A 22,082-nucleotide genomic window follows, 5' to 3' on the forward strand; every position below is an offset into this window, starting at 1 on the left:
GTCCTCTTGCAAATCCTCTTGCCCCGCCCACTGTTCCTTTCTCATATGCATTCACATAAAATCTTCGGTGCGTTGATGCTTAAGCTTCCCTTTCAAAGGAGGCACTATGCCAAGCTTGGCCAACTGGGCGTCCTCCTTGTCCCAAACCTTCTTGTTGCCCTCTTTCCCACGACTTCCAAGATGGTGGTTGTGCTTCTTCTTCTTGCGCATCTCAATATATTTCTCTTGCCTTGCAATGAAGTCGGGGTCCTGTGATTCCTTCTTGAAAGATGCCCAATCTTTTGGAGTAATGGAAGGCCATTTTTCCTTAACCTTCTCAATGGAGGCATCGAGCCAATGCTTTCTAGTAGTGGATTGCCAGTTACTTATGCCCCTACGCATTACTTGGTTGGCGACTCTATGAACATCTTTGACATGCTCGGGCTTAACCTTGAACCTGGCCTAGACATCGTTGAAGCAAAGTTCTTTTGTCGTCTTAGGAACCTGGGTCCACTTGTGAACTATACGGCAATTTCGCCGGACAATGGCCCCTAGGGTGTTGCTGAAGGTATCAGCTGCCTTCTCAGGACTCAAAGGCCGGCCTCTAGCAGAAATCCTAGTGACGACATAGACATCGTCCTTCAAAATGTGGCTCCCTCGCCTGGTAACCTTCTTTTCTTTACTAGACGAGGGAGTAGGTTCTACTTCCCCATCGGTGGGTTGCTCTTCGTCACTTGGGTTTGAAGAGCCGACACCACTAAGTGATGAGCCCGAAGAAGAATATTATCATAGCATAGCATTTTACTACTACGATGGCAATTGGTGGTAAGGTCATGACAAAGGCTATCATATACTACTAGGACAGATCATAGCTAGCATAGATACAGTAATAATCTTAACAATGCAACTAATAAAATCTAGTGCATAATAAAATAATGGGATGATGGTCAAAGTGAACTTGCCTTGATAGTAGTTGATATTCAAACACTCTTCGCAATCACACAGTTCGCTCTCCGAGAAAACTAAACAGTACAAAACAAAACATACACATACATAAACACACCATACAAGCAAAAGAATATGTATGTCATGATGCAATGCAAAACATGTGCCATGAGTTTGGTTTATTTTATTTGGGGTGATCTACTGATCCAAGGCATTGATAAGTAAGCACATGCAATTAGGGTTTTCAAGCAAAAACAAAAGCTGGGGTTTAAACCCTAAAATGAGGTTTTATTTGCATCTGCAAAGTAATTTAATTCAAAATATTTATTTCTCTGTCCCATTGGACAGAGGACATTAAAACAAAATTTTGGGCACTGGTTTCATTCAAAAAAGACTTCTACATAATTAGTTATGATTTAAATGGCATAAAACCCTAATCTGTAATTTGAATGTGATTCAAATATTCAAATTTGAATTTGGACAGTGCCAAAAGATTCTACACGTCCTAAGGATTCCAAAAAGGTGTGGATCATTAAATTTGGCCAAACATATTTAAAGTTACGATCATTTGAAGTTACAGGGGCCTATCTGCAAAATGCCATTTAATTAATCCGGGGGATTAAAATTAGATTTTTATTTATAAAAATAGATGCCACGTGTCGTGTTCCTATTCGTCGGTACCGGTTCGGTTAAGTGAATAAAAACGATCTAATCTACACCGTTGATCAAAGATCGGACGGACGAGCGGCTAGGGTTTTACCGGGCGGCGGCGGCGGTCACCGGAGACGGAGGGGATGGCGGCGCGGGCACGGGCGTGGCGGCGCGGGGTCCTCCGGCGAAGCTGACGTCGCGGGGGTGGCCGGGGACGGCGCGGCGCGGCACGGCGGAGACGGGGGCGCAATCGGCGTGGGCTCGGGCGGTCGGGGTCGTCGCCTAGGTCAAGGAAAACGCGGCGGCGCGGTCACCGGCTTCCGGCGAGGACGAGCGGGCAGCGTCCGGAGGCTGCAGTGCACAAGGCGAAGGAACAGTCGCGTCAAAAGGAAGTGCAAAGGGAGGGAAGAAGGAGGAAGCGCGCGGGGTCGCCCCATACCTCGTTGTTCGCCGACGATGACCTCGGAAAGGCGGCGGCGCGAGCTAGGGTTTCGGGGCAAAATCCGGCAGCGTGGTCGCGAAATCAAGCGGGGGCGTAGGGGGGAAAAGGAGAGGGGAGCTCGCCTTTTATGGTGACGTGTTCGGGCTGTCGCGGGGAGCACGGGGACGGCGGATCCCGGTGATGGCGGCGGCGCGGATCACGCGCGTGACCGGCGGGGGTTTCCCCCGCGGGGAAGACGACCCCGAGAGGTGGGGCCCACCTGTCGGTGGCTCACGCGGCGCGCGCGCAGCCTGAGCCGGCTCAGTTCGGGCGGGATTGGGCCGGTTCGGCCCAAAACGGTCGGGCCAGTCCGTTTTCCCCTTTTTTTTTCTTTTACCCTTTTCTTTTTCTCTTTTTCTTATTCCTTTGATATCTTTTGATTTTGAACCCCAAATTGGTCCAAATAAATTCCAAAAAATTTGTAAAATCATGTTCTACCATGATACAACTTTTGGGAGTAGTTTCCCCTCAAAATAAAATATATAAAAATACATTTGCCCTATAAATGCCTCTAGGGCTATATATCTATTTAAATAAAATACTTTTTCAACTCTAAATAATTATCCAAAATTATGGGATAGCTTATATATGCATTAAACACCTTTTATGCATAAACCCTATTGGTTTGAAAATTCCAAAGCTCAAATGGGTGTAAACCAAATCTTTTAAAGTCTTCTGAGATTCAAATTTGAATTCAAACATGCAATTGTGGCATGATGCTCATGGGGGCAATGCATATGTAAAAGTTTGAAATTTTGGGATGTTACAGAAGGGGAGGAAGGAGAAGTAGGATGGCCGGAGAGAGGAAGGAGAAGAGGATGGGGCAAAGAGAAGGACGGGGCCAGCGGCCGGCCGGCCGGCAGCGCCAGCCGCCTGGCGGCCGCGCGAGTAGATCCGGGGAGAGGGGGCCGAGCCGGGCAGAGGAAGAAGAAGGGGAGGAAGGAGAAGAGAGGAGGTTTACCTGGTGGCCGGCGGCGCGGGAGAGCTCCGTCGTGAGGAGTAGTATGGCGGCCGCAGCTGGTCGGGGAAGACGCGCAGCGCGCGACCAGCAGCGGCCGCTGGGCCTATTTATACGTCAATCCTATCAGTGTCGGTCACACATAAGAAACCGCCATTGATACTATCGAACAATCAGTGTCGTTTCTCACTAAGAAACACGCCACTGATAGACCACCTATCAGTGTCGTTTCTTTACAAGAAACCGCCACTAATAACAACCGCCACTGATACCTTTCTATCAGTGGCGGTTTCCAATGGGACCGTCACTAATGGTGACCCGTGGGACGAGACAGGGGAGCGCGATCGGTCCATCAGTGGCGTGTGGTGTGTTACCCGCCACTGATAGTTACCTATCAGTGTCGTGTGCACCTCACACGACATTGATGGGGATCGCGTATAGCCTATTTTGTACTAGTGTTACTTTCGTACATATATATAACATTTGTAACACGTACTATATGTATTGTACGGATTGGATTATAGTTTATAATGCAAGATCCATGGATGCATACATCATACATGCATGGACACAGAGATGAGTCGTTTCCACATGCGTCTCATTTGGACACACAGATGAGCAAGCATGTATGCGTGGACACAGAGTCGACGCAGTGTACGCACGTGTGTGCATATGCATGCGCGCGCATGTCAATCTCATTTGATTGTGTGCTTTTTATTGAGATTGATTTGTAAGTAACATGGAATGTACTTAAGTTTTGTTACATATACTGTATGTAATGTGGGCTCATATGTAATGGTATGTACGTACGTGCTTTTGTGGCGGGGGAGCCCTAGCACCTGTTATATAGCAAATATGAAGGAACATGCATGCTGATCTTACCGGCCGGGACAAGAAATTGATACTCCCTCCGTCCAACAAAAGATGTCTCAAATTTGTCAAAATTTGGATATATCTAGACATGACTTAGTGTATAGATGCATTCAAATTTAGTCAAAGTTGAGACATCCTTTGTTGGACGGAGGAATACTATTTTACGAAAGTATACCTTAATTCATCCACCTCTGTATTTCTGTCTCTCGATCTCGTCCTTGCCAGCTCTTTTATGATTTTGAAGGAAGTCGACGTTTAAAGACCCGACTACACCAAGCACATGAACGATGCGTCTTAGCAATCGCTACACCAACTTTATGGGGTTAGCGACGGAACCGAAGGAGCCGTTGACCTGAACACGAAGTTTCAAACCCTGCTAGCAATCGAGAACAAGTAAGAATCGAAATAAGACAATCTGAAATTGCGGATACAAAATATGAAGTACAATAGTCTCAAGGAGACGAGTCTCTCGTTTGGTGTGTATAAGAAGGCATCAACAGTGAAACAAGCACGCACCGAAATGCATGTCCAGGCGTGTAGCCAGCGAATATCGGCAAAACAAAAAAGCTACTCCCTCCAGTTCTAAATTCTTGTTGTTGTTTTAGTTTTTTTTTCTTTTTGAGAAAACACAGTAGATTGATGAAGTCACCATAGACCACAGTAGATTGATGAAGTCACCATAGACCACTGAAATCATGAAATAAATCCAGGAGAATGCGAGCATACATGCCAAGTAGTCGCGGCCGAGACGACGGCGAAAAACTCGCAGATCTCGCATGGCGGGTAGGCCGGGGTGAGGTTTTGGGAGCATGGAGGATCACTCGCGCCAGGGGACCTCCAGGGGTCAAACTCGGAGCTATCGCGGGCTCGTCGGGGGGACCTCAGACGAGCGAGTCAATGTGGAGGAAGAAGGATCCAGGGGGGCCAGTGGCGCCCGCCATGGCTGCTAAGAAGGTAACCCTAGCGCCTATTCCTGTCGCTCATGAGCAGAACAAACCTGCGTTCTGTTTCAAATGTGGGGATAAGGGACATAACTCGAAGGATTGCAAGAGGGAGGTTCTTTGTTTGATCTGTGAGAAGACCACACATGTGACCGAGAGGTGTGTGTGGCCGAGTCAACCTAAGCCAGTGATGCAGGCAGTGGGATTGGGATCTCCAAACCTGGGCTTCTTCAGTGCTTAGCAGGCCCGCCCAGGGAAGAAGAAGGAGCGTGCTTCAGCGCTAGGATTGATCCTGGTGACACAAGGGAAGCTCACTTCTCCCCAGCTTGAGTGTGGTCTTGCGGCACAATTCAAGTGGCAGTGGAATTGGAAAGCGACAAACAAGGGGGAGGATTTCCTGGTCCAATTTCCATCACCTGCTAGGCTGCAGATGTTGGTTGATTTTGATGGTTTCAAACTAAAAGGTTGTGATTCTTTTATCAAGGTTCTGAAAGAAACTTCTGAGGTGGTGCCCAAAGGGCGACTGCATACTGTTTGGGCAAGAGCTGAAGGAGTTCCTGACAGCATGAAGCACTTCAGGGGGATCTGTGAGGTTGGTTCGCTGATTGGTGCGGTTACCCAGGTTGATATGCAGATACTTGAGGAGTTGAACATTGTGAGATTCCTGGCTGATGTTAAGAGTGTGAAGAAAGCCAAGTCTATACTGGAGTTTGGGGTGCTGCCATTTCTCTATGATATCCAGTTTTCGATGGAAGAAGTGGTGACGCCAGGTACTGTTGATTCTGGTACTGTCAAGAGAGCTGTGGAGACAATTAGAACAATGGATAAACCAGGCAGTGTTGGAGATATGCCCTAGAGGCAATCATGTGATGATGTTATTTCCTATGTATTCATGAGTTATTGTTATTGTCCTTGAACATCATCACTGATATGTATCAATAAATACATGATTTGTTTGTGAGACTATGTATTCTACGATGTTGTTCTAATGGTCCCTGGTCATTGAGGTTATGCGGACACATAACCTAGACTAGCAATGTGAATCAGTATGATGACTATGTTTCACAAGTCATAGGGCAAACAGCACCGAGCTGACCACCTGGTCAGTCGCTGCTAGGTAGAGTAGCAGCGGCTCGCCCGCTTGGGGGCGACGAGGATGGGCGGCGACTTCAGGTACTGCTTGAGATCCTGGAGCGCCACCTCAGCCTCGGGGGTCCAATCGATCGGGCCCCTCTTCTTCATCACCTTGAAGAAAGGCATGGCTCGTTCGCCCAGCCTCGAGATGAAGCGCCCCAGCGCGGCAACGTAGCCGTTGAGGCGCTGGACATCCTTCACCTTGCGGGGAGCCTTCAGTTTCTCGATAGCCTCTATCTTCTTTGGATTGGTTTGAATCCCCCTGTGCGAAACCAAGAAACCCATAAGCTGACCCGAGTCCACACCAAAGGTGTACTTCTCAGGGTTCAGCTTGAGCTTGATACTACGGAGGTTATCAAACGTTTCCCGCAGGTCATCAATCAGCGAGTCCCCACGCTTCGATTTGATGCCGATATCGTCCATGTAGGCCTCTACGTTTTGGCCTAGCTGGGGTCCCAAGCACTTGCGCAATGCACGCTGGAATGTTGAACCCGCGTTCTTCAACCCGAAAGGCATGCACGTGTTGCAGTAGCAGCCAACCGGGGTGATGAACGCTGTTTTCTCCTTGTCTTTGACGGCCATCTTAATTTGATGGAAGCTGGAAAAAAGCATCCAAAAAACTCAGCAAATCACAACCGGTAGTGGAACTACTATTTGGTCAATGCGAGGTACAGGGAAAGGCTCTTTAGGACACGCACGGTTAAGATCAGTAAAATCTACACACATGCGGAGTTTATTCTCCGCCTTGGGTACTACTACTGGATTAGCTAACCAAGTGGGGTACAGTACTTCCCTGATAGCCCCTGCTGCTTTGAGCTTGTCCACCTCCTGCTTGATGAAATCTTTGTGCTCCCGTGCTTGCCGGCGGATCTTCCGCTTGATGGGGCGTGCGTTTGGGCGCACCGCGAGTCGATGCTCGATCACCTCCCTGTTGGAGATATGCCCTAGAGGCAATCATGTGATGATGTTATTTCCTATGTATTCATGAGTTATTGTTATTGTCCTTGAACATCATCACTGATATGTATCAATAAATACGTGATTTGTTTGTGAGACTATGTATTCTATGATGTTGTTCTAATGGTCCCTAGTCATTGAGGTTATGCGGACACATAACCTAGACTAGCAATGTGAATCAGTATGATGACTATGTTTCACAAGTCATAGGGCAAGGTGTTGCCGACTGATAGCATGGACTCGACAATGAGATTGTTGAGTCGGACAGACCCGCACTGAGACACAATGAGATGATTGTCATTTGTTAGTCTCAAGTACGATGTATATGCCAGTCCTAGACCTGAGGTCATCGCATGAGCTTGGGATGTGAATCGGCCTACTTAGGGGTTGCCAAACGCTACTCCGTAACTGGGTGGTTATAAAGGTAGCTTTTGGATTTGCTGAGAAGCATGCTACGAGTCATGGTTGATCAAGATGGGATTTGCCCCTCCTGTTCGGAGAGATATCTCTAGGCCCTCTCGAGTGATCAGATTCGGAAAGCATGGCCATGCGACTTGGGTTAAGTGTTAACCCGTTCGGGAATCTGTATCACAGGAACAAGAAGAGAGTCGAGCTATCCACAAGTATGACAAGCACTCGTCTTGAGCTCGACACACATATCGTGAGGCAAAAGGAATGTTGCATATGACACATTGTATGGTTCGTCAATATACCTTGTGGTTACTTGGGAGTTGGCACGTGCTGCTAGGCGCCGCTACCAACTATTGACTTGAGTTGGTGCCAGTGGACGAGTAAGGTGTTACTCGGACCCGCAGTCTGAGCTCGTAGTCGTGTCCGTCTGACCGTGAACCTGTAGGGTCGCACGCTTAAGGGGATGGGACCGAATTGGATCGGATCCAACTCGTATCGGGCTTAGATTTCTAACGGGCCTCAAGTGTTGAAGCCCACCAGGAAGGTCTATATAAGTGGAGGAGGCATACCCGGTTAGGGTTACACCAGCCCAGACGCGAGTTAGACTCGGCCGTCACACCTCCACGCCCAAAGCCTTGCGATCGGATCTAGCAGTCCGCTGCACGGAGTTCCTCCCTGTACGTGTGGATACCTCGGAGGCGCTGCACCTGCGGTGCTTGGACGAACTGTTCGTGGGATCCGCGAGGAGGGCAGGCTGTTCGACTGCTCGGCATCGACGCGCTACATCGACTCTACTTCCGCTATGGGTCTGCGCGTCTAGTGGTAATCTCGTGATCCATTATCTACAGCATTGATCCGGGCTAAAGCGGTAGAAATTTTTATTTTGTGCTAGCGTAGCATACCGCGTTCCCCAACAGGCAGGTCACCAAAAAAGCTGAAAGCTGGTGCTACTGATGGTGCAGGCCCCAGTGGGGAAAAATCAAGTGTTGACATTCCAGCTGTTCATTTCACAGCTCAGGGCACAGTGGATATTCCTGAGTTGGAGCAGCTAGGAGCACAACATATTCCTTTTGATGTTTTATCTCAATGTGATAAAGATAAGATGACTGCAATGAAATTGCAACAGCTGGAGAATGAAGATTTCTTGGCTTCTTAGAATGACTTGGACAATGAAAAGGGAGAGCTGATAACTGCTAATACTGTGGATGATGATACTGCTGACAATGAAGATGAGATGGCTGATAACGCTGATGAGAGAGTTCACTTTTTCCAAGATGAAGAGCTGCCTGAGTCCCAGGACTCTTTTGAGAGGAAGGTGGCTCAAGCTGCTAAGGGTGAATTGGTGATGGAGAAGGAGAAGCTGAAAGGAAAAGTGATTGAGAATGAATCTACTGGTGTAGCTGATAAGAAGCTACCTGCTCCTCAAGCTCCAAGAAGATGTGAGAGGCTGAAGGGGCAGGAAGATGAGGATAGAACTGAATTGGCCAAGAAAAGGATTGAACTAAAGAACAACATCTCAGGTATAACTAAAGCTCAAATCCCTACTGTTATAAATACCAGTAATAATGTTCTTCTACATATAGCAAGGAAAGTAGGTGTTAAGGTGGGGGATAATGATAATGGATCTGATATAATTTCTGTCATTAAATCTTTAGAACATGCTAGAATGTCTGTATTTACTGAGGAAGAGAAAAATAAAACTCTATCTGAACCTGTGGTAGGGAGTAGTTTTGAACTGCTGGCTGAAGAGCTAGATGAGGTTTTAATTGATAGTGAGGATGATCTAAGTACTGGAACAAATGCTGGTCAAAATTTGAGACAGCTAAAAGTTACCAGGAATAAAATTATCAAAGTGTGCTCCCCTGTCTTCAGGGTTGAGCCACAAAAGAAAAGGGGTAGGCCCCCAAAAAAGAAGAATTAATGTCAGGTATCTTTTGGAATTGCAGGGGACTGGGACGCCCTGACAAACAAAAGTTCCTGCGAGAGTTGATTGTTGAAGTAGGAGTGCTTTTCATTGGTTTAGTTGAAACTATGAAACATGACTACACAACACGGTGGTTTCAGAACATTTCTGGGCCTAGGAACTTTCAACGGCACCACCTTTCTCCCAGGGGGAGATCAGGTGGGTTGGTGTTGGGAATTAATGGTGATCGGTTAGAGTGCACCTCTGAACTGTCTGGTGAACACTATATTAAGTTGACTTTGATGGACAAGGTGTCCAAATTCAAATGGCACTTGGTGTTAGTGTATGGACCAGCACAGATTGAGGGGAAGGAGGAGTTCCTGACTGAGTTTGCACGGCTGTGCTCTTAGGTACAAATACCTTATGTGATTGGGGGTGATTTCAATATCATCAGAAGGCTGAGTGAGAAGAACAAACCATGTGTCATGCCCAGGTGGAGCCATATGTTTAATTCAATCATTGAGACTAATTGGTTGAAAGAACTGGCTTTACATGGCAAGTTATACACCTGGTCTAACAATCAAGAGGGTCCTACTTTTGAAAAACTGGATAGGATTCTGGTTAGCACTGAGTGGGAGAGTGCACACCCCCTGGCCTCGGTATCTGGTTTGGGTAGGGATCTATCTGATCATGAGCCACTCTCTCTTTCATCTGGAGTTGAACCTCCACACAGCAACATTTTAAGATTTGAAAACTGTTGGCCGGAAAGGGAAGGATTTCAGGAAATGGTGAAAGAGAGTTGGAGTGCTCCCACTTACTGTAAACATGATGTTGACAAGTGGCAGGAGAAAGTTAGGAGATTTAGGAGACATGTTAGAGGTTGGCACCTAAATGTGGAAGGACGGTATAAAAAAGCTAGGAAGGAAATTCTAATTCTGTTGGATGAGCTGGATAAGAAGAGTGAAATTACTTCTCTTTCCATGAGAGCAGAAATCACACCTGGATATATCCCTTAAGAAACTTATGAGAGATGAGGAGCTGAAATGGAGACAAAGAGCACATGAAAAGGATCTGAAGGATGGAGATGGAAATACTATATATTTTCATCTCAAAGCTAGTGGGAAGAAGAAAAAGAACTTCATTAGCTCCTTGCAAAATAATGGTGAAGAGATAGTAGGTGATGAAAATCTACTTAAACACATCACTGAGTTTTACAAGGAGTTATTTAGAGAACCAACAGCAACATCTGTCACTATTGAGGGGATCTCATGTGAACAGTTGTTGCCAGAGGAGAGAGATTTGCTAACTGCTCCTTTTTCCATGGAGGAAATTAAGGATGCAGTGTTTAGCATGAAACACAACAAAGCTACAGGTCCTGATGGCCTGCCAGTTGAATTCTACCAGGAATTTTGGGAGGTTATCAAATATGATCTGAAGGATCTATTTGATGACTTTCACAAAGAAAAATTGAATATTGAGAGGCTGAACCATGGGGTGATATCTCTCATCATAAAGGTGCCTGATGCAAGTGTCATTCGGAAATTTCGGCCCATTTGCCTTTTGAATGTTAGTTACAAAATACTAACCAAAGTATTTTCAATGAGATTGGCGCTGGTTATCAATAAAGTGATTTCTGAAAATCAAACTGCATTTATCAAAGGCGGATACATCATGGAGGGTATTGTGATTCTCCATGAGTTAGTTCATGAGATTCATCATACCAAGAAAAGTGGGATTCTGCTGAAAATTGACTTTGAGAAGGCCTAGGACAAGGTAAAATGGTTGTTTCTCTACCAGATGATGCAAATGAAAGGGTTCAGCGATCGGTGGTGTGATTGGATAATGAAGACAGTGAGAGATGGTAGAGTTGCTGTTAAGGTCAATGATCAACTTGGACCTTATTTCCCAACTTTCAAGGGTGTGAGGCAGTGAGATCCTCTATCTCCTCTACTGTTTGATATCATTGCTGAGGGGCTTGCCATGCTTATCAGAAAATCACAAGATCAAGGAGTTTTGGTTGGATTGGTACCTGAACTAGTGGATGGAAGTTTGGCTATACTACAGGATGCGGATGATACTATATTCTTATTAGAAGACAACTTGGAAAATGCTAGGAATCTTAAATTTCTGCTTTGTCTCTTTGAGCAAATCTCTGGATTGAAGATAAATTTCCACAAAAGTGAAATTTACTGTTTGGGTGATGCAATACAGAGGAGAGATAGCTACAGTGAGATTTTCACTTGTAACATTGGCTCTTTGCCTTTCTCCTATCTGGGTATACCCATTGACAGTAAAAGACTGTCATGCTCAGTGGAAACCTATTGAAGAGAAAATGGAGAAAAGGTTAGCTGGTTGGAAGGGAACCTGCTGTCTGTGGGAGGTAGAGCTACTCTGGTAAACTCTTGCATGAGCAGCATTCCACTGTACATGTTATCCTTTCTGGAGATCCCAAAAGGAGGTGCACAGAGGCTGGACTTTCATAAGGCCAGGATGCTGTGGCAGGAAACTGATGGTAGGAAAAGATACCATCTGGTTAATTGGCCATTGTATGCCTACCTAAAGAACGTGGTGGTTTGAGCATTCTAGATCTGCCAGATATGAACCAGAGCCTACTTTGCAAGTGGCTTTGGAATCTGGAAAATAGTTCTGGAACCTGGCAAACTCTACTTTTCAGAAAATATTTGCACAATCAGGTTCTGTCTCAAGCTCAGCAAGAAGGAGGTACTTCCCATTTTTGGCAAAGCTTGATGAAAGTGAATAGTTTGTTTCAACAGCTAGTGGAGAGGATTGTTGGGAATGGTGCTACGACCAAGTTTTGGGAAGATTGTTGGTTGCTTAAGATCCCTATAGCTCAGAAGTTCCCTAGATTGTATAAGATCACCTTTACAAAGGAGGTGTCAGTGATGTGGGTCAGAGCCCATGGCTTGGCTAGTGTACAGTTCAGGAGAACATTGCTGGGGGAAACGGAGGAACAATGGCAGATAGTGTGTATGGAGATGGAGAACTTCTCTTTCTCCAATGACCATGATATCGTGAAATGGAAGCTTTGTCAATCTGGACAGTTCTCAGTGCATTCCACTTACTTGCAGCTCAGAACCACTGCAGTGGTCCACTACAAGTTCATCTGGAAGATCAAAATACCGTTGAAGATAAAAAAATTCATGTGGTTGTGCTTGAAAAACAATATCTTGACAAAGGATAATCTTTTGAGGAGAGCCTGGACTGGTGATCCAGAATGCCATTTCTGTGGAAAGGCAGAAACTGTTGATCATCTTTTATTCAGTTGCTCCTTAGCTCGTTTTGTTTGGCAAGTTGTTCGTTGTGCTTTCTCACTCAGGAGAGTGCCTGCTGGAATAGAGGAAATGCTGGGTGGTTGGCTTGATGACTTTTATTCTAAAATCAAGAGGCTGATGGTGTGTGGTGGAGCTGCTGTGATCTGGACGATCTGGAAGTGCAGGAACGAGGCCTGTTTCCAGCAGAAATTCCCACACGACCCGGCCGGTCTCATTTTTCGCGTTTGTACCTTACTTGATGCCTGGAACTCCCTGCAGAAAGACCGAGACAGAGGAAAGCTGGAGGAAGGGAGCAAGAAGCTTAGGATGGTGATGCATGAGGTCTACAGCAAGCGACATGGTTGGCTGCACGATGTCAGAAGACTTGGCATTTGAATGGTTGATTAGAACGACTTCCATACTAAGGTGTGGCGAGATGCAGGTGTAGCCTCTGTTTACGCTGGCCTGCGCGCTATGCTGGAAGTTACATCTAGATTCTCTCTGTTTCAGATACCTCTTTACATTGTTTCATTTTGTAGTTCTTTCTCTTTTTTTGAGCTGGCATTTTGTAGACACTGGGGCGGTTTCTTTAATGGAAATCGGTGAGGATGTCCACTGGATCAAAAAAGCATACATGCCAAGTCTGAGAATTGAACCTGGATAGGCTGGTTTCATCAAGGAAGCAACCACCTGAGATAAGCACAGTTCAACGACGAAAAAGAATAGGATTGGAGAGAGTATCTAGGCCGTCGATAAATTAATCGACAAAGCTTAGTGAGATAAGAGATTCTCCAGATGATGAGTGATTAACAATTCAGCTCGGGGGTCATGTGTGCACGTACTAGCCAAAACGCGCATGCATGGTGGACTAAGTGATCGTTGTGCAGTGATACATGTACTTGTTTTACCGTTTATATACATACACTGCAATTAAGGAATCTGCTTTGATTAGCAAAGCAAGCAAAGTACCACGACTAGCGAGGAATTTGTTGGAAACGATAGCAGCGAGAAGTTGCGAGCGGCCTGCTGCAAAGTCGGCAATTAACACACAACAGGTATCGGCTTATTACTTGCAAGTAGTGAGAGCAGAAAATGTCAAACAAACATACAGATAACCCATCATGAAACATTAGAAGGATCCTGACAATAAAGTGTATAAAGCCGTTGGGACATGGGTGACGTTAACACGAGACTTGGACCCGACCTCATCTAAGGTCACGTCATCTCGATCGAGCTGGGCCGGCCGACCCATGCATGCATATATAATATCGATCACACTAATTCACTGGTGTAACCAAGACCAAACCAAACATCGCCAATTTCCCACGAGCGTGCGTACACATGCACAAGACACGTGTAGGGGCGCCGGCCAGGGTGTGCATGCATTGCTATATATTCACCCCTACATCCTTAGCATCGATGCCAATTACACGACTGACACGAGCCAGAAGCTAAAACTGCCCTAGCTGCACACAAACGCAGACACTACACCTTGGCTGGCCCGGCGCCCTACCTTAATTAGCTAGTGATCATTGACATCGTGATGGCTTTGCTCAAGTTTGTGTGCACCTTGGTCGTGGCAATTCTTGTGATGATGTCGTCAACCGCGGCGAGGCCACTGCTGCACGGTGCAGGAACGGATCTGGGGCAGCCGTTGCTCCGTGGTGAACACGCGTACGGTGGTACTGCCCGGCGGCTGGTGGCGTACTCTCCGCCGACGGCTATGAGGGCTGCTCACAAGTTCACGGAGTCGAAAGGCGCTGGACCTTCCGGTACTTCGAACAGCCCCGGCAACCACCGTTGATCGATATCGGCTACGACTCTACAGGCACCGGCTCAACAATTTATACGGACTGCATGTTTACTCAAACAATATGCATGCATGATTTGTTATGTCCAGTTTAATTTGTACGTATATAACGTCGATGCATGCTCATATAACATTTATAACATACTATATGTAATGTACGGATTTGGGTTATACTCACTCCGATCATAAATTGTTGTCGAAATATTACATGTATCCAGACATTTTTTGAGAATACATATATCCATATTTAGACAAATTTGAGACAAGAATTTAGAATCGGAGGGAGTACTTTTTTCCAAGGTTAAAGGCTTTGCCTACTGTCATATATTAAATAAGAGAAAGTGTAACTATACAAAAAAAGTTAAAAAAATACAAAAAAAACTATCTAAAGCTTTGCAGCCAAGAGGCAAAAGCTGCATATGTCTTTCTCCTTGCTCTGTGGAAGACTAGGTTCATTTCTTCTCTAAATTTTTTTTGCATGCATCTATAAAAACTAGGAGGTTCTGTTTGAAAATAAAATCATTTCTTGTTTTCCAAATGCTCCATGCCGCCAGGGTGATTATCTCCATGAAGAACGGAACTTTGAGCTTGAGCTTAAGTTGTTCCACATTCGCATGCACATTTGGCAGAGGTGTGAAGCTAGTGCAGAGATAGATCCAGCGGGCTTTTGCAAATGGACAGTGGAGGAACAAATGGTCTCTGTATCCAGAAGTGATTTCCCACATAGAACACATTCATATGATGGCATGTGAAAGTCTCTTTTGTAACAAAGCCCTAGTGTTAAGGCGGTTGACGAGGAGCATTCAAAAAAAGAAGAGTAAATATCACAAAACCCTTAGTTTCTGACGAACTGTATCGCCAAACTATACATTTTGGTTTTTTTTATCACATAACCCATATTTGTGGACAGAAGTGTAGCACAGAACCCGTAATCTCGTTGTTGATGCGGCTAACAGCGAAACTGACTCTGGGCCCACCTGTCGGCCTCAGAAATGAAAACTAGCTTAGCTTAGTGCGGTCTGGTTCGGTTTTTGGTCGGTCCGGTTTGGGCGGGTCAGAAGCAGCCCTAAAAAATTCCCCTGTGGAGCAGGACACGCCCGCTGCCGCAAGGCGCCGCCATGGCTCCAACGCCGGCCAAATCCGAAATCCAACTCCGTCACCTCCATAGACAACCTCTACCTCCACGTCCACCACAAGAACCTAAACCATTGTTGCACGCTCAAGCCCTCTTCCAACTCCCCAATCATCAAAGGCCCGTGCTCAAGAACATCGGCCACAACAGCTCAGGCCTCGATTGATCCGCGGGGTGCTGTGCTGTTGCGTTGCCGCTCCCATGGTGTGGCAGTGGCAGCTTGGCGGAGCAGAGGAGGACACCATGCTGTTGCGCTGCTGCTCCCATGGTGTGGTAGCGACTGCTGGGCCTCGCCGAGGGATGACGAAGATGCGACCGTGGCGGCACCCGAGCCTCTGCGCCACCATCGGAGCAACGGCAGGGCCAGTGACAACTGAGGTTGTCGGCGGCGCCAGCCCGGGACGGACGAGCTGCTCAGGGGCCCGACTGGATCATCGTCAAACCAGCCAGAAACCGAACCAGACCGCACTAAGCTAAGCCGGTTTTCATTTCTGAGGCCGACAGGTGGGCCCCGGAGTCAGTGTCGCTGTTAGCCGCATCAGCAGCGAGATTACGGGTTTTGTGCTACACTTTTGTCCACGAACATGGGTTATGTGATAAAAAAACAAAATGTATAGTTTGGCGATACGGTTCATCAGAAACTAAAAGTTTTGTGATATTTACTGAAAAAGGATTTATATTTCATCTGACGGCATGAATTTCATAGCCATCCAAAGTCAGAGGCCAATTCAAGATGGCTGATCTGGGCCTTGTAGGCTTGAGCAAGGACGAACTAGTCCTTGTTCCATATGTATGACCACGAGTCTTTCCTCTGAGTGATGTAAATTGTCGAAAGAGTTCCATGAGTTGAGTGAATTGATCATATGCATAGAGAGAAAATGGCAGTTGAAAGAGAGTCTCCTTCCTTTCACATTGGAAAAATTGCTGGACAGTACGTAGCTTCCTTGTTTATAGCAAATGAGAAGAGGTGAGGCCATTTTCTTTCCAGTGGTGTAACCTGCCAGTTATCCTTCCAAAAAAAATGCTAGAATCACCATTATTAACCTTGCTAGCAGAGAGATGTTTATACAAATCGATGAGCTTAAGTATGTCAGTCCACCTCGTCCTCTTTTCTTCTTCTACAATTCTACGAATGGCAGCAGCTCCTTGATGAGCGAGCGGCCCAAGGGAGATGACACCGTCCGTGCGCGCGGTGGCGGCCTCCTCCGACCGGGACGACGAGCGGGCAGTTGGCGGCGTGGCGGGCGGCAGGGCGACGTGGCGGGGCAGCAGGCGGCGCGGCGGGGCAGCAGGCGGCGCGGCGGGCAGTAGAGCGACGGGCGGCAGGTGGCGCGGCGGCCTCCGTGCTGCTTCGCCCAAATCAATCCGCCCAAGCCGCTCCTCGTCGGGGACGAAGGCTTGCGCCTGGCTGCCTGTGAGGATTGATTTGATTTTGCTTGGCCCTTGTTGTTTTGCTTGGATTGATTTGAGGTGGAATGGTACTCAGTACGTTGCTACTGCATTTCGCACCTGGATGGATGGTCAGTGCCCGAGATCCCCAATTTCTGACTGGGTTAGCATTTACTTTGAGCTGGAGATCCCCAATTCTTGCTTCAGCGAGTGTCACTAGCTTAGCTCCATCTCATCTGTATTAGCATTGTTCAGAGCAAGAGACGATGGGGACGGGTCTCGTCCGTTGCATCGATCCATTGCTTCGGCCCCCTTATTTTATTTTCAGGCAGCTCGTGGGTTCTAGGCAGCTGAAGCCCTGCGAGAAACTGGTCGAGACTAAGCCACCGCGCCTGATCCCTCACCCAGACAGACCCCCAGACCAAGCCCCGCGCCTCCTTTCTCCCTCCCGAGTTTCGCCCGAGCTCCTAGGGGGGCGCCGTCGCGCACACCCTCCCCCATCCCTCCGGCGGCCGCCCCTTCACCTTACCACATCCCGCCGCCCGCTGGGCAGCGGCCCCGGAGTCCTCTCGGTGAGCCGCCGCCGCCTTCCCGAGTCCTCTCGGAGGGACGCCGCCCCCACTCAGAGATCCGCCGCTGTCCAGGAGCTCCTCGCCCTGCAGTCAAAGATCTCGTCACGCCGCCACACCACGTCGCCCCGCTGTCGACGGAGCTCCGCCCCCGAGGTGGCTCTCACCCCGGGAATTTCTCAAATCCTTGGAACGTCCTCCTAATGTTGTCCACATCCGCATGGTTCTTGATGTTTACTACTTCTTGATGCTTTGTTGGCAATCCTCCTGGGAAGATCTCGATGCTTTGTTACTATTCGAATTGATGTAGTTTATTCTTGATGCTTTGTTGGCAATCCTCCCGTGAAGATTTTCTATGTTACATGACAGTGATGAATATGAAGAAAATGGATGGATCTAAATTGTGAGCCTCCAGTTTTGTTTTGTTTGAATTTCAAGAGAATGGATAAATCTAAATGTTCAATTTCTGTTGCTTGGTGAACTTGTAGCCAGCCACATGTTGTACCTTTCTTTTGTTAGGCTTGTACTGAAGTATCGTGTTTTTTATTATAATTTATTTACACTATATTTTGCTTAGAAATCATCTTATTAGTCAGCTATGAGCTATGTGGTAAAACAATCCAAAAGTAATGACATTATCCATGAAACATGAGGTAATTGATTCTAAGGGCTTTACAGACTTTTCCTACGCAAATCATACAATAAGCTGCACTTTCAGAAACTAAAAAGAAGAGGACAAGATAACTTCTCAGGTCTTCCTGTGGCAGCAGCTTCTCTCACAAATTCAGCGGAAGCCGGTTTCTGGAGAAGCTGCATAGAATGGGTCCAAAAAATCACCGCCACTGGTGGTCGTTCGGTGATTTGCCACCGCCACTGGTGCTCGACCACCAGTGGCCGTGATTAGCGGTCATTAGGACAGCCACTGGTGACCCCCCACCTACCAGTGGCGGTTCTAATCTCAAACCCGCCACTGGTGATTTCCCGAGACAGGCGAAACTTTCAAAAATCATAACTAATTCAAAACAAATCGAAACGATGTGGTTCTTTTTGCTTAAGTCTTAATTTTTATTGATCAACACGTTGGAAAAATAATATCACATGGTCTTTCTCATAAAATATGATTTTCCTTTTTTCATTGCACAAAATGAAGTATTTAGTGAAGCAAGTACAATTTTTATGGTTCAAAATGGCACCTATACAATTTTCACACAAACTAGAACATATTTAAATGTCTGTGTCCAAAGGATTTGAATTTTCTAGCTATATTAATACTTTTCCCCATATAAATGAATTTCTAGCGATTTCCCAAAAGTAATTCAAATTTGAACTACAAGTGTGTGATAGTTTGTTCCTAAAAAATTCAAAAAAAAAATTAAGCTACCCAAGTAAGAATTATGCCAGATTCATATAGGGTGTTGAAATATTCAACATCTTTCTATGGAAACATGTGCCGACAATTTACATCCCATCTTACGAAAATTCGAATAATATGAAAAAATTGTCAAAAAAAGTCAAATCTTCGGCATGGAGTCCTTCTATGTGTACTAGTTGACATGAAAAATGATAAACTTGTATTTTGACAAATGTTCAATAAAATCCTTCACAAAATAGACTATAAAATATGAATGTTTATGAGTTTCAAGCCAAATGACCAAAGCCACGCCATTTCTATGTCATAGTTTGTGATAATGAATCCAATTTCTGCACAGAGGTGCGTCTTTGCATGTCAATGTTGTCAAAGAGTTTAGAAATTTTTAGTTTTATAAAATATTTTTTCATTCTAAACATAAAAAGCGAGGTATTTTGTGGAGCAAGTACTTTAAATATATCTCAAAATGGCGCCTAACCAATTGTAACACAAAGTAGAGCATATGTGTAAACTTATAAACCAATTTAGTGACATTAAATACATGTATATTATACTGAAAATGAAAAAACATTTTTTTGTAAACTCAGCAGTGGCTGTTCTTTTTGCAAAACCCGCCACTGGTGCTATGGCATGGCCCAGGAGCAAAATTTCATAAGTCACCTGTGGCGGTTTTAGGGTTGTACCCGCCAATGGTACTTTATTTGAGCCCAACAATATAACTGGGCCGGCCCGGTTAGACCTAGGGTTTTCACGGATGGTATAAAATACCCCATCCTCACCCTCCCTTCTCTCTATTCCTCTCCCTCAAGCCTCAGCCACCACCCTCCCTTCTCTCCAGTCCCCCCCCCCCCCCCCGATCTCCTTTCTCCCATCCCCTCCCCGATCTCTTCCACGAACATGTGCTGCTCCCCTTCACCCCTCCCCCTTCCCTCACGATCTCCTCCTCCCCCTCCTCCTCCTCCTCCTCCTCCTCCTCTCCTCTCCAGTCGACGCCCTCCTCCCGTCCTTCGCCACGATTCCGGCCGTGGCCCCTCGTCCCCGCACGACAAGGCCCCGCCTCCGCCCGCCGGCTAGCCCCGAGCAACCCCGGTGCCGGCAGATCCAACCGCCACAGCCCCGAGGACGGCGGATCCGGCCCCGACGCCGCGGGATCCGGCCCGCCACCACGGTACGTCCTTCCCCTCTCTCTCGGTTCTCTCTGTGTTCACACTCTCTTTCTCCTCTCCTGCAGAAGAGGAGGATGCCGCAGTGGAGAGCTCGCCGCCGGATCTAGCCGTCCCCGGCCTCTCCGCCGCCGGATCAGACATGTTGTATGCTTTGATGATGTGTATGCCCTCTGTAATTTATTTGGTTTCTCGATAGTCGATGTGTATGCTTTCTATTCTCTGTACTGCCCCAGATTTCTTTGTTAATATGTATGGATTTGTGCCTGTGTAATTTGATCCACCATCGTCAACGTTCTAGTAAAATCCAGGCCCGTGTTTTTGTGTTCATGGCATTTGTTTGTTGATTTTAATGAAGAATTAATTCTGTGCAATCCAGGCCCATGGCCTGCTTTTTTTTAAATCCTAAAATTCATACCAGTGGCGGTCATATCTACCCGCCAGCTCTAGTGGTAAACACCGGTGGCGGGTTATAACACCGCCACCGGTGCTAATATCACCAGTGGCGCGTGGTTGGTGGCGGGTCTTTTACCCGCCACCAACATTGATTTTCAACCGCCACTAGTAGCTGTTTTTGTAGCGCGAAAAGAAGGGGGGCCTTCTTCTCGTTGCATTTTCACGATTTCGGTGAAGCTTAACAGTAGGTATTACCCTGGGCAGCGGTGTCGTGTGTGTTGATGCGCTCTCGTCGTCTCATCTCTTGGCACCAAGGCTAGCGCCGGTTAGAGGTCTCTTTTGTAGAAGAAGAGAGGATGAGGTAAAAATAGAAAAAGGCAAGGGGTCCAATGAAAAAGACGTGGCGTCTGACATGCAGGACCCACATGTAAGAAATACTTTCAAAATAGATTTAATCGTTATGTTGGGTGATGTGAGACAATTAGACACAAAACCTATGGTTCTGCAAACAAATTAGCAAAAGCAGGGGCTCGGTGAAAATACTGCCTCAAAACCTATGGTTCTGTGAAACTAGATGATGCCCGCACGTTATTGCGGAAATTTTAGTTAACATAGAGTAATCAAAATTGAAAACATATCATAAAATTGTACATTGTTCACTTAGTGAGGATAACTTGATGGAAGTAACATGCATGCATGTGCAAAAGTATGAGTTTTTCACTAAATAGGTGTGAACAAATTAATTATGTGATGATGTGGCATGCTTGAATGTTTAGAGAAATCAAATAGTGGGTTGTTTCTACTTAGATATGGAAGATTTACTCTTATATATTAGGATTGGGTTACACGTGTTGGACTCCAACACTAAACCCTCTGCTAATTACAAGTTCAACTATAACCCATCTCATATACATATTCGACACATATCTCAACAAACTCCATCTTGGCAGATATGTCCCTCGCCAGCTTGAAACTGTCATGCATGACCTCCATGTACCTTAGACTTGAACCAATCACCCCGCTATACTGCGATGCATCATGCTCCAATCCATCCGGTGAACCCTGCGTCTCAATACCGCTTTCATCGCAAGCCGAAGCCGCCGCCTGTTCCGCGACATCTTCAACAACCACTTTGTCGGCCCGATCACCGCACTTGGTCGATCCTTGGCAACTGCAGCCCATCGAACGGTCCAGGGCACCTTCCTGAAGTGTCTGACACCAACGATCGGATTTCCGATCGCCGCCATGCTCCACCTTGCGCCGAACCCGGCACCCGTCAAGCATGATCCTCGCACCTCCAACAAGATCTTTCGCATCCCTCAACCTCGCTCTGATACCATTTCTTACGAAATTCGGCGGATGCACGATCAAGGATGACACCGAGGCACGATATTTGTTAACGAGGTTTGGCCGAAGCCTACCCCCGGGCACTACGGGCGCTCCTCCCCAATAACACCGCAACACCCTGGGCACCGGCACAAGCCGTCGGCTTCCCTTGCGAGAATATTGCTATTATGTTGTCATGGTCTCTTTGGGCTACTCCGCGGTGCCTTTATATATTAGGTCTAAGTTACACGTGTTTGACTCCAACACCAAACCATCCGCTAATTATATATAAGTCCAAGCGTAACCCTACTCGTACACATATTCGATCGAAACAGTTCAACAAGTTGCGATTGTCTGAACTTGTCTTTTTTTTACAGGAGAGAAATTTTGGCGTAAGCGGAGGGTGGAATAAACATTTATAGC

This window comes from Brachypodium distachyon, chromosome 1, assembly GCF_000005505.3.
Source record: "Brachypodium distachyon strain Bd21 chromosome 1, Brachypodium_distachyon_v3.0, whole genome shotgun sequence".
Lineage (NCBI taxonomy): Eukaryota > Viridiplantae > Streptophyta > Magnoliopsida > Poales > Poaceae > Brachypodium > Brachypodium distachyon.